The following is an 8,843-nucleotide window of genomic DNA, read 5'->3' on the forward strand; positions in this document are numbered from 1 at the left end:
CCCCCCCCCCCCCAACATGGTGGATCCAGTGAATGCCGTGCCTCCTCTTGCCTGGTCCAGGACTGCACCTTATGGGGGCGGGGAGGGCTGTGCATGGTGTGTAGCACAGATCTGGGACCAGCTAGGGTGGATGCCATGTGTAAAATGGCATATGTTCCAGGCTCTGCATGCAGGGTCAGTCAAGCAGCATGAGACCTAAAGGTAGCACCAGGGGCTAGGAAGCGGGGCTCTGTGGACTGGATGCGCCCCATAGGCAGTATCCTTTGCCACTCCTGCTATGGCTGATACAGCTGTACCGGACACCCCCTGCCCTTTAAATGCAGCTAAGCTGATGGAAGGAGGCTATTGCTGGCATAACCTCTGTGGTGTGGGGGAGCTGGCATGCTTTGGGTGGCGGACATCTCACAGGCAGAGCCTTGTCTATGCCAAGGAGTCTGGCCGCCATTGCTGAAGCAGCAGTTGCCCCCACAGGATGTAGACCTGGTTTGAATCTATACAGGAAAGCAGTGTAGTTTTAATCTGCATTTAAAAAGTCCACAGAGTCAATCAAGCTTAAACAGTATAAGCTTCCCTTAAGCCAAAATAGGGCTGAATCGCATTGTTTAAACAATGCACCTTTAAATGGTGCAGGCCTGTCTGGACACAAGGCCAGAGTCTGCCTGGCTGTACTGGGAGGTTGTGTGGCATAATTGCTGTGTGCAAAGCATTTTAAAAACCTTGGATGCAAAGCTACACATAAATGCAAGTGTCCCTTTAGTATTAAGCATAGAATAACCTCTGGTGCTTGCCTCTCAAGGCCTGGCTTGCCTTACCTTGCAGTTCAAGGAGGTTGAGTTTGACAGAACTGAACAGCAAATAACAGCTGTTTGGGTTTTGAGGTGGTTCAGAGAAGCACATTTTTAAAAAGGCCAATTTAAATAAATAAGCTCTAGACCTTGTTTTTTCTAGTAGAGCTACAGCTGTGGGGAGTGATTTTTTCTATGGAGCCCTACTGCCTTAATCTCTGTAGGACTGCGCACACCTTGGCATAAAAGCATTTGTTCTTAATGCTAACCCAGCTCATGTGCCGAGTCTGAAGTGCACTGACAAAGCTGAAGCTTCAGGTCTTATCTGTCTTCCCTTTTCAGGGTCATCACAAAAAAAAAAAAAAAAAAAGATGACCTGTAGCTTTGCAAGCAAAAGGCAACAGCTAAACATTTTTACTGTTTTACAAAATCCCCCCAGCTGGTTTCAGAGTTGTTGCTGCTAAATTCCTGCCATCGATCAGACTTTCCTTTTTTTTTTTTTTTTAAATAAAATTCCCAATTAATAAACCCAGAAGATTTATCTGCAGCTTATCTCATGTCTGATATCTGTTCCTCCATTGCTGTGAGGTTCTCTTGCAATAATAACCTAATGAAATTCCCTGCACAAAGGTTAAATAAAGTTGAGAGGTTTTGACCATCGGCTTCATGCCATGTAGGTCTGTTCTACAAAAACAACTCTGCTGTGGAAATGTCTGACTTGGATTCGGAAATAAGCTAAGTGCAAAAAAAAAAAAAATCCCCAACCAATGAGGGATTGGGTTTCAGTCAAGAGGAAAGCGACTTAATGTGAAAAAAATGATCAGAACTGACAAATTCTACAAGATCCAAAGAATTTGTGCTGTGCAGTGTTTTTCATGCCCTTCCTTCCATCAGGCATAGTCTCCTTATCCTTTCCCTGGCTGGATTTCAAAGCTGAATACTGTTTTGATGGGAGGGAGGGAGGGTGTGTGTGTGTGTGTGTGTGTGTGTGTGTGTGTGTGTTGTTCCATCTTTGACAGCAGGGAATATTCACAATTGTGGAAATCGGGAGTGGGAGGGGGGTGGTAACCAAACCCACTGCTACTGGTCACAGGAACTCGTTTGCTGATCTTTTGATGCCAGGCTACAAGAAGACAAAGCAGTGTGACACGGGACACTTCCTTCCTGTCCCAAATAGCTGAAAGAAGACACCTGAAACCACAAGTACACAAAAGCTTCACAGAGCTGATCCAGGGCTGCTATGTTCAGTCTGGAGTCTGATGTTCGTTCAGGACCCTGCATTTAGTACCAGCCCAAGGTTTCATTACATCAGATGAACAGACCCTTGAAATGCTTTGAGCACTGCTTTTGCATCATACCTAGGGCAGAGTAAATCTTTATCACATTGCTGTATTTACTTCTAAAGGCAGAAGTAAAATTTTAATCAGTGAGGAGCAAGTAGGTTTCAACTTGCAGAAGCTTGATGCCATTTCCCCCCTGTATATAGTTGCTGCTTTACATGTAGCATAGGATGCAATTGCTTTAAGTCCTAACTGTGCACTGGTAATTATCTGTACGGGCAAAACTGTGTCTGTAACTGTGGGTGCAACACTGGAAGCACAGGGCCAAAAGACTGTGCTAAGAAATGTGAGACCAGATTAAGCTAGTGACAGTCACCCTCACTGCTCGTGTCCTCCCCCTCTTCTTCCTTTTCTATCTCTCTTTTTCCCCCGACTCCAGTTCTGTAAGGCGGCATCATAAGATACTGCAATTAGGAGAGGAACTGGTCTCAGTTTTTTGTGTAGCTTCGTGCAGATGCAGAGAATTGAGACCATGAGGGCGGTAGTTTTTAGTGTTCTTAGTTTTTTGTCCGGTCCAATTTCAGACATCCTAAAAAAGGGGGTTGGTAAGAATTTATTTGCAGGGTTAGCTAGCAAATCTGAAGGAACCCGGGGCTCTAAGTCTCCAGAGTTCCTGTAGTGTTGTTTCCTATTGTATTGACCCATTATGTCCAAATGTCAGCAAAGTAAAGAATTAGCAATTCTTTTTGAGACAGAGGCTACATCTCATTCCCTGCTGGCCAAGGATCTCAGCTGAGAAGACTTGGGGCAGGCTGGCAACTCATTCAACCAGTGAAACCTGAAGATCTGTCTGTGCCATAGACCACTTGATCTGTTTTGCAGCATTCTCAGTGAATACAGTAGGATGGAGATGAGATGGGATGCGGGGACCTTTTAACATCCCAAAGCATTTGAAGATCACTGGGCCTTTCCTGTCCTTGAGAAAACAGCAACACAAGAGGACACCTGAAACAACAACCTCCTCCCTTCCTCATATCTGTGGTGAGAGTCACAAATCAACTCCTCTCTTTTGCTTTTATGCATTCCTCCCATTTATCAAGTCCGTTTTTTGTTTTCATTCCTCTGCGCTAAGCCAGATCTCTGTGAGAGGCAGGAAGTGCTGTAATCAGGGGAATGTTTCTAACTTTAGTTCTTTTACTCCAGTGACAATTGCCATGTTGTTTTATTTAAATAAATGTCTCCTTTTACGTGAGTGTGAATTGGCCTCAGTGTAAGGACCTATGCTGTATAAATGGATGTGTCCAGGAGCTTGTTACCAAATGGTACAAGTTTGACTTATGCTGAAAAACACTGCTAAATGCAAGTTTTGGTGCGTGTCTTAGGCTGTTTTATACTTGAGGTGATAGTGCTACCAAGTTGCAGGCTTTGGCTTAGCAAACCAGTTGCTTGATGGAGGTATTGGTCTTGGTTTTTGTGGGATCCAAGGCTTTGAGGTCTATTGCTGGGGAAAGTGGATGGAGATATGAAAAAAGAGCATGGTACTGTGGCTGCAAGAAGGTGAACCAGACTGATTGATTGTTACCGAGTACTTTATTTTATTAGGTACAGGCTGCTGGTACCTCTGGTCATGCTAAGTTACATACCCTGCATGAGATGGGAAGTATCTAGTTTCACTGGTAGAATATGTTGGGATATATTAATGCAGAACTATTTAGGCTTTGCATTGTCCCTCTAAGCATCGGAGCCAATAGCGGACCATGCTTACTCTAGGCAGATTGCACAGATACTGCCTGCCTTGAATGATGGATAGCTGTTCACATTAGAAAAGGATGTTACTAACTCTCATCCCTGCCAGCTGAAAATTCGGGATTCACATCCCTCGTCCGTCCCACCCCCTTTTCTGTATGTTTGGCAGTTGCTGCCCTAGTTGCCAGGAAACAAGGCAGGTAGTTCGAGAGCTGAGTCACTACAGCTGTTCTTGGTGGAGCTACCCTGCAATTACTGTATCCATATCCACAAAACACGAGCCGCTACAATCGTTTTATTATTTACATGGCACCATAACCGTGCACGGCCCGTCACAAGTGGGGACCAAACAAAGTTCCTGCTGCGCAGCTCTTGTCATCTTGGAAAGCTCCTGTGTCACCGACATGCTGCAGGCTTGCTGTGTTCGAGTCGGTAGTGGGACTTGGGCCTTGCTCACAGGTACCGGAAGTACGAATTCCTTAGTGGGGCGTTACAGATAAATTCGAGGCTCAGTTTCTTTTCTTTGGGGAAGGGGCAGAGTGTCGAGATGTTGCAAGTGAGGATCCCCATTTGTCACCCCAAATCACTTCCAGCTCCCTGCTGTGAAGCAAAGGATGCAGCTATGGCACTAGTGCAGCCCTCGGTTTTCATGTTATAAGTGGGGATCTACTTAAAGCATGCAGAGGAGAAGTAAAAATCATGGACTGTGTGTAGTGCCTGGTACCCTGTTTGTGGTCTTTTTGCTGCAAGCTCCTCCACCGCCAGCTGCTGATGGCCCCGACAGCCTTGCCCCTCGCCACTGATTTGGTGGAGGGGCGAGGCCACGCAAGGCAGACAGCCCCTGCAGCCCGTCAGTGGTGGAGGGAGCAGTTGCCATCTTGGCTGCTCCCCTCTGTGCTGGCGCCCCAATCTCCCCCCCCACCAGTGGACTGTGAAGCTGGGCTGCAGCAGTTGCGGGTTCACACTCGACTGCCAGAATGAACATTTTATCTTTAGTAAGCTTTTTTGTTTTTTTGGCAAGCCCACGCAAAATCATGGGGAAGACCAGTTTTCGTGGCGATCGCGGAAACCCTTTTTTCGTGGTTTCTGCAAAAATCATGAAATTGCAAATTGAGTAGGTCCCTGATCATAAGCCAGTCTTCTAAAAATCTTGAGATTTGGCTTTAAGATCATTAGATGATGATTTTGGAGTCCTGTTTACTTGCTTTTTGTCTTATGACACTTTGGGCACAGTCAGACTGTCTACGTCAAGATTTTCTCCATTACTGGGAGGCCTTGAAACTTTACAATAAAAGCTGATATTAGCCTGCAGTCGCCAGATTCCAGGAGTTGTGACTTCAGTGCGATGAGAGTCCTAGTCAAAGTATACATGTGGGCAACAGGACAGCTTACACGTTAAGAGGTTCAAGCTCATATGGAGAAATGAAACGAAAAGCATTAATTAGTAGCACAACAGATCTACCAACACCAGTGGCACCAGTGTTTTTCATAGTTGTTAGGGACCAGAAGTTTTTGGCAATGTCTTGAAAGTGTCCTCAAGTTACTTGGCACCATTTTGTACATCCATTAAAGACCAGTCTCTGCAATGCAAGTAATCCTTGGGTAAATGATTAAATCGAGTTATTTTGCTTCATGTATATAAAGAGGCTGACTCTCTTTAGGGGATCGCCCCGCAGGCCTACGCACAAAAAATTGGAGCCTGTGAGATTGAAAACCTGAGTGGGTGCACATGGAAATTGCATTTGTCAGTTTGTGAATATGATTCTGTAGCTGCCTATTTCCATTTGGGCATCCAGCTTTTGTGCAGAGGTTGCTGCTCCTATAAAACTGGGGTCCAGAATAATTCCCTCCCACCATAAAACATCAGCAGGAAAGGTCCACTATTCCTTTTTTTAAAGATGGACAGTCTGAGATACAAAGTGAGTCATGTGGTCAGTCTTCATTGCAACACCTAGCTCCAGTTGGCACACTCGTTTTGCTTCATTCAAGCCAGTCTTGCTTGAACAGGAATGAGCATGCGGAAAGAAGAAAATCCATAAGAGACAGCGGAAGGACTTGATGAGCTCTGCTTGAGGGGATGCTCCCTTGGGAGCATCGTGGGAGAGATGGGGATAGTCCCTGGCATGAGAGGGTCTTCTGGGTTGACTTCTCATCTTTTTTCCTTGGTCCTGCTTTGCATCAGCTCCCACTCAATGTCTTGGTACTTCCTCTGAGGACCGGATGAAGCCTAATTTCTATCCCGTCTGCAACCTCCAGACTAGACCGCTTGGGGAAGTAAAGAATAAGGGGCGTTGTGCGCGTCTCGGGCGAGTTATTGACAAACAGCGCGGCTAAGCTCTTGCTTCTCTGTCCTTTCTTGTCCATATCAGCTTTCAACTCTTCTGGCTTCCACATCCTGCAGAGGTTGCAGTTCATACAAAGTAGCAAGATCATCAAAGAGAGAATCATGAATAAAAAACCCCCTGTTTTATGACACGTCTTCAAAGTGCCTTTTTAAAAAGTTCAAAGGACGTTAAGAAAGGAGAGGATCAAAATCAAAGGAGGGTTGGGGGAGGGAAACTGAAGCCTCAGAGGAACGTTACGGCTCATTTTCTGTAACGCTTTCAGTGCCCAAATCCAGTGTATTCTCAGCACTGCTTTCTGGTTGTCTCTAATGGACGCGAGGAGGGCCGGTTCTTTGTTTATTGAATCGATTTTACTGTAGCCCAGCAGCTTGTGTCCAGCTCGCACTTGGGCTCACAGATAAGAGGTGCCAAGGTTTCAATTTTATTCCTTTTGTTTGAGTTTCAGCTCTGACCAGGGCTGTACCCGAATCCTGCTGCCTTGGGCAGGATTGGAAAATGTTTGCTGTCTCAGCCCTGAGTCCTGGCTCTGAAGAACTGCTCTGTCCTGGGGAAGGGATTGCCGTGAGACCTGAGAATAGTAATGCGTGTCTGCTTGCTGTGACAAATTCCAGCTAATCTGTCTGTATTAGGTCTTGGTTCCTGGGCAAGAGACCTAATTACTGCCCCTCCAATTCAACGGGCTGGGTTTTCAGTGTAGCTACAGCCTTCATCTCTGTATAAGAACAGATTGTGCAGGTTGTATTGAAGAAATCCCAGACCCATAGAAGGGAAAGTCTTTGCCTACAGCAAAGAGTGCAGGACTTGTCTCAGTGGTGGAGGGTGGAGAGGCAGCATGTGTTTGTAGTTTAGCTTGCTAAACTACAAGCTGGAGATAATGGTTTGTCACAGGAGATTTAAAATGGTAGTACAGATAGGAAGGCAGCGAAGAAGACCTAATAAAATAGATGAATGGCTCTTAGTGTTCAGTTCTGCTCAGTCAGCTCCATTAGTTTTATAGCTCTTCTGCTTGTCGGACCCAGAGCTTCTTTTGCTTGCCTGTGTGGTGTTAAACAATATGGTTAGTAGCAAAACATGATAAGATGGGCTGTTTTTGTAATAGCGGTCCAGATCCCAGGAGTTGTCCCATTAAGGCATTTGGAGCCACTTTGAGTAAGTGAAGCAGGATCTGGCCCAGGATGTCAGCTGGCTAGAAGGGATGAATCCTGGAAATTACATTAATCTTACCATGTTGTATTACCAGTTTTGGGGTCTGAATTCATATATAGATGCCTGGGGTGAAAAAAATGGGAGGAAATTGTATCAGTTTCCTGAAGAAAGGAAAGGGGACTAGTGCAGATTTGTGGAAGTGCCATGCTCCGGGGAGCTGCCAACAATTTTCTTCATGCTCCAATAAATTTGCCTGAAAAAATGTGTGGCATATTCTGTCACCACCCATTACTGCACCATCAGGCAGGTTTGATACAGACAGAAACAGATTTTTTTCCCCCATTTGATTTGCTGTTTCAGAATTTCTGGGGCTCAATTATGTTTTTTTTTTCCCCTGCAATGTTATAAAATCCTGCCTATTTGGCCAGGTGAAAGGCCATGGAAATTCCTCTTTTTCTCAGCAACTTTAACAGTTTGCATTCACAGGTGGTCAGAGAACCTGTGCTGGGCACTTCCTGTTTAATTCCTACTTCCCCTGTTTAATATATATTAATCCTGCACCTTGCTCTGCTGTCTGCCTTTAGGCAGCCTTCCAAAAGCTGTCAGGAATGATGAATCCGTGGGAGTTCAAATCCATTCTACACTGTGGATTTAAAATGTCCTGGTGGAACTGAACTTTTGGTATAGTGGGTGGTATTTCACAGGAGAACTGGAGCAAATAAAACAACGACTTAAGTTTGTATCGTGTCTCTCACCCAGAAAGATCCCAACTCGTTTTACAGGCTGCTCAGTAATTGTTCCACCCACCACTACTGAAATGGCACCTTGGGGATGGAATTCAGCAAGAGCTCAATCTCTTTCAGTAGCACTAGGAGAATTAGCAGTTTTCTTTATTGCAAGTGGAGGAAGGTGGAATTAAGGCAAGACAGGTAATTACTTAAATTGGATTCTGGCCTAGATACTGGGGCTAAAACCTTAGAACTGCTCTACACAAGATTATCTTGTGCCAACTGGCTGGAGGGCCGCACCCAGAGAGTGGTGGTGGATGGGTCATTCTCAACTTGGAGGGACGTGGGCAGTGGGGTCCCCCAGGTCTCGGTCCTCGGGCCCGCGCTGTTCAACATTTTCGTCAGTGACTTGCACGAGGGGATAAAAAGCACCCTGTTCAAATTTGCTGATGACACTAAGATGTGGGAGGATGTGGGTATGCTAGAAGGGAGGAATAGGCTGCAATCAGACCTAGACAGGTTACAGGGGTGGGCAGATGAGAACAGGACAGGGATTCAACACCGACAAGTGCAAGGTGCTGCACCTGGGGAAGAAGAACCAGCACCATACCTACAGGCTGGGGAACTCCCTTCTCGTCAGTACAGAGGCAGCAAAGGATCTTGGAGTCATCATTGATGCCAAGATGAACATGGGCCGGCAGCGTGGGGAGGCAGTCAGGAAGGCCAACCGTACCTTTGCATCCATAGATGCATCTCGAGCAGGTCCAGGGAGGTGATCCTCCCCCTCTATGCGGCACTGGTCAGGCCACAGTT

General features: G+C 45.9%; 1 long non-coding RNA gene across 1 annotated transcript in view; it reads left to right on the top strand.

Moving 5' to 3' along the window:
- Window positions 1-3,103, top strand: part of LOC109289992 — a 15,531-nt gene extending 12,428 nt beyond the window's left edge. Inside the window, exons 2-3 of the long non-coding RNA XR_002095479.1 lie at window positions 1,908-2,032; window positions 2,948-3,103. This is a non-coding gene — a long non-coding RNA (uncharacterized LOC109289992). The remainder of the gene's footprint in view (window positions 1-1,907; window positions 2,033-2,947) is intronic.
- The last annotated feature ends 5,740 nt before the right edge of the window (window positions 3,104-8,843 follow it).

This window comes from Gavialis gangeticus, unplaced genomic scaffold, assembly GCF_001723915.1.
Source record: "Gavialis gangeticus isolate Ggan-Ray unplaced genomic scaffold, GavGan_comp1, whole genome shotgun sequence".
NCBI classification, from domain to species: domain Eukaryota; kingdom Metazoa; phylum Chordata; order Crocodylia; family Gavialidae; genus Gavialis; species Gavialis gangeticus.